Genomic DNA, 8,090 nt, shown 5'->3' with positions numbered 1-8,090 from the left:
TGCTAACAATACAACACACACACACACACACACACACACACACACACACACACACACACACACAGAGTCCTTATCTCTGCCCTTGTGTCGGTCCTCAGAGTTCACACCTGTGCTACTATGATTGATTAACAGGTTTCTATGAACTATAAATGGTCTTGCATCGCACCTTTCTAGTCGTCCGACCACTCAAAGCGCTTTAACTCCACATGTCATTCACCCGTTCACACACTGATGACAGGACTAGCACTAGATCTAGATCAGGACTAACTGGGGTTAAGTGTCTTGCCCAAGGACAGATCCGACTGGACTGGAGGAGCCCGGGATCGAACCACCGGTCTTCTCATTGGAAGACCGTGTGTGTGTGTGGCTGCACTGTGATGAAGTGACGTAACTGTCAAAACCATTGCTCGGCTGGTCAGTAGTCATGTCCGATCAGCTGACCTTTGTTTTCATCCTGTGGCCGATGGGTTGGTGCATCTCTAGATTACATCCTAAAGTTCCTTCGTGTGTAACGTATGACGTTACACACCCCATTGGTCCACCAAATGGATGTAATGCTACACCGCTCCCGTGGCCGCCGGAGGACGGAGGAAAAGCAATGTTTGATTCGTTGACCACGATGTTATTGAGTTGATTAAATGCTGCATTCTGTGGAATGGGCCCCATACGTCTTTCCTCAGACAGAGCTGCTGGAGTGATTGCCTGGGGTAAAAAAATAGAAAAAGTCACTGGGGACAGTTCCACAGTGAAGTACCCCACATTCATATTAGAACAAACTACAATGAGCCTGAGATGATTCAGCAGAACTGGGCCGAGTAATATTTGCAAATGCAGCATCATTTCGTAAAACCAAAGACGAAGGATTCGCCTCCCAAGATAAATAAAAAAAAAAAACTTGTCAAAGTAAAAGCGTGATCTTGTCAGAACGATATCACTCTGATCCACAGGGAGCCGAGCTCAGCGTAGCGAAGCCCCACCCATCTGTTTTCAATCCGTCTCACGTCTCGTATTCATTTCAAGCCACCAGACAAATAATGAACTTTAAATAAATATACACCATCTGAGCGTATCGACTTCATCTATATTTCATTCACTTAATCTGAGCTCTGACTACCAAACATTTAGACGGCGAACTCTCTCTGCGAGCTCCATCAAAGTAATCCCATCCCCGAGTGTGTGACCTGCAGGTCAACCCAAAGAACCTGAGCACCAGGTAGATAATGCTTTTATGAGATCAACGAGGTCAGAGGACCAGAGATCAGAGACCCTGGCGTGCCGACGGGGGAAAAGAGCGGCAGACATTTCTAAACATTTGACTGAAAGCCATAAGGCGAGATAAATATTTACCTTGGGTTCAAACGGATACACAGAAACCATCAGCATCCGTTGTAATATGCATGCACAGCGAGCTTGATGATGTCAACACCAATTCTCTCTGCCTGCAACATACACACACACACACACACACACACACACACAGTTTATGCTGGACCTAACTCAAGTGTAGTTTGCACAAGCACACACACCATTCTGATCCTACTGAAGCCATTTACACACCAGGTGGGTGGGTGTTTGGGGGGGGGGGGGGGGGGGCAAATAAACGATACAAAATATTCAGCTGTGAACCATCAGAGCTATTCATACCAGCAGCGATGGAAATGTACGACACTTGCAGCGCAATAAAAGGTTTGAATAGATTCACACGGGCAGAGGATCCTATTGACCTATTGCCCCAGAGCAGCGGCGGAGGTGGCAGAGGCCACCGCTGACGGCGCCTTAAGAGTCTGCAGCCACACTGGAGCTACTGCGAGGATGTAATGCTCATTGCAAAAGAAAACCAGTCAGTATGATAGATAATTCAAATTTTGACCTGATGATGGTGTTAGACTGAAAGTCAAAAAGTTCTCAAATGGTTGCTTGCACCAACCCGACCTGCTGCGGGCACCATAGATAGATAGATAGATGTAAACTGTATTTATCCCCAGGGGGAAATTCGTTTGTAGCAGCAGCAATTTACAGAGTAAAATATAACATATGTCCTCTGTCCCTGCAGGAGGTGGTGGAGAGGGTGGTCCGGGTTATCCAACATGGATAATAGTTTCTTCAGTGTCCTCCTCTCCACCACCTCTTCCAGATTGTCTTGTTTGAAGGCAATGATGGAGCCGGCCTTCTTAACTAGTTTGTTAAGTCTGTTGGTGTCTCCGGCTCCAATGCTGCTCCCCCAGCAAACTACGACGAAGTACAGTGCACTGACCACAACAGACTGGTAGAACATCTCCAGAATCTTGCTGCACACGTTGAAGGATCGAAGTTTCCTCAATAAAAAGAGTCGACTCCTCCCCTTCTTGTACACAGCGTTGATGTTGGTCTTCCAGTTCAGTCTGCTGTCGATGGAGACACCCAGGTACTTGTACTCCTCCACCATGTCCACGTCCTCTCCCAGAACTCTCAGCGGTTGTGGAGCCGTCGGCTTCTTCCTGAAGTCGACCACCATCTCTCTGGTCTTGGCCACGTTCAGACGCAGGTGATTTCTACCGGCCCACTCCACAAAGTCCTCCACTACTGCCCTGTACTCCTCCTCCCGTCCGTCCCTTACACACCCGACCGCTGCAGAGTCATCAGAGAACTTCTGCAGATGGCATGACTCAGAGTTGTACTGGAAGTCAGTGGTGTACAAGGTGAACAGGAAGGGAGATAGAACAGTTCCCTGTGGGGCTCCAACATCACTGACCACCGTATCAGACAGCACACGGCCCAGTGGGACAAACTGTGGTCTGCCTGTGAGGTAGTCAGTGATCCAGTAGACGGTGGACGCGTTCACCACATGGATGGAAAGACAGGAGATCACAGGATTCATCCTCTGGACCAGAATCCACATTTAACGACTGCTCTCTGTTTTAAAACATAGAAATGAACGAACATGTTCAACAGAATGAAGAGGTCACCGTGTTGACGTTATGTCAAAGACGTCCATGTATTGTGTTGCAGAGGTATCTACTAGAAAGAGCATGCTAACTGACTAGCTGCGGCTAGTTTGTTTGTTTAATGGACCCCTCACCGGGGCTCTGATCCCGTAGTAGTCGGCTTTTTTTCCCTATGTAACACATGACGGTAAATTTAGATCGTATATACCCATCAGGAGTAGAAACGCTGCCCCGTTACACCTTGCAGTTTGGGGAGATGTTTAGGTCCAGAGCAGTTACGGGCAACACCAGATATTATTTCAACTTGAATCCATTACTCACATTTTAAATGATGAGACAGGCCAAAGTATGAGCCTGTGTTTAATTTAGTTAAGTGTGCCAACTGTTTCACGCAAACACGGCAGACACAAGCAGCGTTCCCGTTGCATACATTATTGTTATGAATGTGTAGTACAATCACACCGGGCAGAACACGGACAGAACGAAGGGTACTTCGTTAGAAATGCTCCTATAATATCACATGTGGATGGACACTATGGACCCACAATGCATCACACAGTGGGAATGAAGGAGCCGGAGACAACTGAGAAAATTAAGAACTAAAATAATGAATTCTAGGAAAAACATTTTAAGAGCTTTCAGTGACATTTTCAAATTGGCAGACTTCCTTAGGCACACGTTATATTATTCAATTAGAGTAAGTAAATAAACCCCTTGCATACGGACGAGCAGGATGTCGACATTAGCTCATGGTACACCTGTACTTTAAAGTCTGAGCAGTTCATTTAGGCTAGTATGCAACCGGGACACGAAACCACACGTTGAGAGGCAACAAATCCATAAGATGAAGGGTTTACTCTCTAGCTGACCACTCCCAGTCGACCTCATCTAGTGGTCACCGGCCAAAGCCAATTAGTGTGATGACACACAGGAACACCATCCATTAGCATCTGAGGCTTTTCACTGTGGAAAAAAAGAGGTTGCTACCTTATTTAGCTCACCATTGATTAATTGTCATCTTTGGCTCAGACTTTCACCCTCCACTTTGGGACACAGCAATTTAATTAACTAATGAACTCCTTGATTAATATGTTAAAATGTGCATGAAAGCCTGTAATGCAATTATTCATTTGATGACATTTACTTTTTTTTTTGTGTGTGCAAAATACCCACATTAATTTGTACGGACTGAAATATAAATATGGGATGGGCCAGGCTAAAACATTTCTAAAGGATGAGACCCAAAGTTCAGAGCAGGCATGGATTTAAGAATGAGGAAGTGAAAATACATTAACACATGCTACATGTGGTTGTAATGTCACAGTGACACATACCATTTTAATGAATAATACACGGGTGAAGTTAGGACCGGCTACATAGTTAAGTATGGTCCTTTAAATGCTGTTGACACAATGCTTATATGTAACCTAGAGTCCTACAAATGCAAACAAAAGTCAACCGGCGAGGCGGCAATTCTTCTTTAAATGTGAAATAAATGTGACATAAAAAGAAAACTTAAGAAAAACATGAGAGAGACGGAAGAAACTAAAAATATGTGCAGCAATCAAGAGAAGAGAATTGCTGTAATGTGCAGAGTAAGCTCCGGTGTTATTGATTAGATATACTGTGTGAGACGAGCGTGCTTTTATGTCTGTGTGCATGAGGGCGAGCAATGTTAAGTGTGTTGATATGCATGTAGGTGTGAGGAGGACGTGCATGACGAAGACGATGTGAGAGCTGAGTTGTACAGTTTCATCCTAGAAGCAGAGATGTTGTCCTGCAGAATCAATGAATCGCTGTTTTTAAACACATCTCATTATTAAAACGGAAGGATGTGCAGCGATTATGATATTCTGGGTCCATCGACTGTATATAAGAAGTGGACGTAGTTATCGTGATGCCACCTTTTGGTTTGTGGACTGCTGTTATGAAGCCTGAAGTTTGGCGATTTTGCGGTCACCATCTTGGATTACGGCCGTCGCCATGTTGGCTTTTTTTCAGCCAATGAATGGAATTGACCATATTTGGAATGCAGAGGAGTGACGTAGAGACGCTGTATACGTCAATCACAGTAAGCCCGCCCTAAAGCATCCCCTGCTTTATGGTCTGTGTGACTCTAAACGGACCATAATGTACTAAATGAACATCATGCTGTATTGAAGAAGACTTGAAACTAGAGATTGAGACCATAAACTCATGTTTACAATGTTTACTGAGGGAATAAATCAAGAGAGAAGTAGAGTCATCTTCTCATAGACTTCTATACAACCAGAGGAGTCGCCCCCTGGTGGACACTAGAGACAATGCAGGTTTTAAGACACTTCCTCTTTGGCTGCACTGGTCCAATACTGATGGGTAAAATAACAATTTGGCTGATAACGATGCAGCCTTATCAAGATAACAAATTAATTAAATGCTTGCACAATATTTCCCGCAGTTAATCTAATTACATTTAACTGGTGGTTCAACATAGTACGGTTGAAAATGCAAACAAGATTGTTTTTAACACTTCTAAAATAAATAAACCCACATCGACTGCCGTCAAGCACACTGCTGTCTCCGACAATCACAAAGCACATCTGATCGATTTGAACAGTTACCTGCACGCTACAATTACAGCCTGCAAGCTATTAAGTTTCCCCCATTTCACCAGTCAAATGATTTGCAAAAGCTTGACATCAATTTCCTTGTTTTCAACTTCGTTCGCCTGACAAGACGTTCCAAAAGAACAGCTGAAGCATGCCGAGCTAACTTTTTCTGCTGTTACGACGTGTTTTCATAAGTTACAATGAGAGAAAAGTGCTGATATAATCAATATATTGTATTTATAATGTAGTAAATGTAAAAAGAAGGTTCATAAAAGTATTTTGTTTTTGAAAGCAACCTGCAATCAAATAAATTAATTCATTGTTAACTTTGCTAATTAAAGAGTAGGTTAGTTTATAGAAAGTGTTTGAAAACTAAATAATGATAATTAATGAAAATAGCAGAAGCACAAAATTGGACATTGACTTTTATCTCATTTCTTTTCTCAAACTTGAAATGTGGTCACTTGTTTGTGTGTGTGGAGGCTGTTTTTTCTTCTTCTTCAATTTCATTTGGTTCCCTCTGGACACGTTTAGATAAAACATTTCATTTTGGAAACAAACAAAAAACAAAAAAACGTCAACAGCAGATATGGGTCACTGTCATTATCAGAAGCCACCAGAAAGAGGCGGAAGCGGAACGACGTCAGATAAAGCTGCTGTTTATAGCGGCCGCTCTGCAAAGCCACTGCAGACACAGGAAATAAAAAAGACTTGACCCACATGCCGACCTCAGCCTCCATGACACGCAGAGACAAGCAGCGTCTACCCGGATGCTGATAGTAAAGCTTCTGCATCACACCGTGTGAGAGCTACACAGACAACAGAGTGACAGCCATAGAGAAAGAAGCTACACAATCTACAGGAGTCTGCCCACAGGAAGTGCACAATAAAAGCCTTTTTTTTCCACTTGATTACATGGATTTTCATTTGTGACTCTGCTTGTGCTCACGTTGCAGTAAACAACTTGTGCTTCCAGGCTGTGACAAAAAAAAAGAAGAAAAAAAAGGTCTTGGCACACTGCAAATCACGACACAGCAGAAAAACAACAGTCTATAACATCTTTTGCCAACTTTGACCCAGATAGATATTCACAACTTCGATATCTGCCAGATACAACTCATGCAGTTAGACATGAGGATTACTGAGGGTATATTTTTGATACCAGACTCTCGATCTATAGCGCACGGTGTAAAGTGCATGGAGCATTTAGGGGCATGTCCACTTTAAACCGTGTTAAAGGGGCCCAGGGTCGTATTTAGTCTCTTAATTAATCATAGGTGTGTTCTGGGCACGACATGAATCAAACCAATCAGAGTGTCATCTCCCCGTACTGACACAATGTGGGCGTGAAAATGCTCGAAACTGCCTCGATCTTAGCTAAAGCCAGGTTTAAGCTCGCCGTAGCGTCCAAAAATGGCATCATCACGTATTGTTTGTAAAGCGCGAAGGTCTTTTATAGCCTGACTGCTACAATAAGATGAAAGCAAATCACATTCATTAAGAAGTTAAGAATCAGAAATTAGTTTTTAAATGCTGTAAAAGCAGGAGATGTGTGGCGACCTGTACGTGCGCCTCATGGAGACTAGTCTTTGGCAGCGGCCAGGGTTTGGTTCCGACCCGTGGTCCGACCCGTGGTCCGACCCGTGGTCCTCTCCTGGTGTCATCCGCTCTCTCTCCCCCCTTTCCTGTCTTTCATACAGCTGCTATAATAAAAAGGTACTAAAAGCCCAAAAAGTAATTATGACAGTAATTCAGAAGCAGACCTCACAACGCTACATTTCGGTAAATATTCAAGTCATGATATTTTTTATAATATTATTATTTACATTCTTTGACAACGTCGGTCGTGCCGTGTGGGAGAAAGGGCATCTTATTTGTGACAATAGAACGCTGATTTAGACTTGATTGGAGCTAAAAGTAAATAAATTAACATATGGATTACTTCTGCTGTGGGAGCTGAACTACAGCTGAAACATGTTTATATCCTATTGTATAAGCAAAGTTCATATTAACAACACAATCAGCCACAGGAAAGGGAAATGGGACATGATTTATGTAACTCCGAGACAATTCAACACCAAAACTGGTGCGTAACGAGATCACCTAGATAACCTCAGTGAGGACTTTTTAAAGAATAAACTTTATTCTGTAGCTTTTACAACACTGTTAATGGATAAATGTGGAGGACAGATTGCAGCCATTTCATATATATCAACAGCAACTCCACATTTCATGCATTTTAGAGTTGCACTCTCATACGACACTAAGCACAGCGGAGGGAAGCACCTCTGGTAGTTACACCGATCTTACTGCCGCAGCCCTGTTGTAGGAGACGCCTGCAGGAGCGGCCCAGAGACGGCCATTTTTCTTCCTCTCACTGCTGCCATAGCAACTAGCTCAAAAAAAGGGGCCCGACCTGATGTTAACATGATTTGACAGGCAAGACTGTGCATGTATATGTGTGTGTGTGTGTGTGTGTGTGTGTGTGTGTGTGTGTGTGTGTGTGTGTGTGTGAGAGGGGAGAGGAGACGGCCCTCAGCGCTCACCCACAAGGTTACAAGGTTTGTGCGTGTTTGAC

Source organism: Melanostigma gelatinosum, assembly GCF_949748355.1.
Source record: "Melanostigma gelatinosum genome assembly, chromosome: 9".
Taxonomy (NCBI): Eukaryota; Metazoa; Chordata; class Actinopteri; order Perciformes; family Zoarcidae; genus Melanostigma; species Melanostigma gelatinosum.
Note: the sequence above shows the minus strand (reverse complement) of the source record.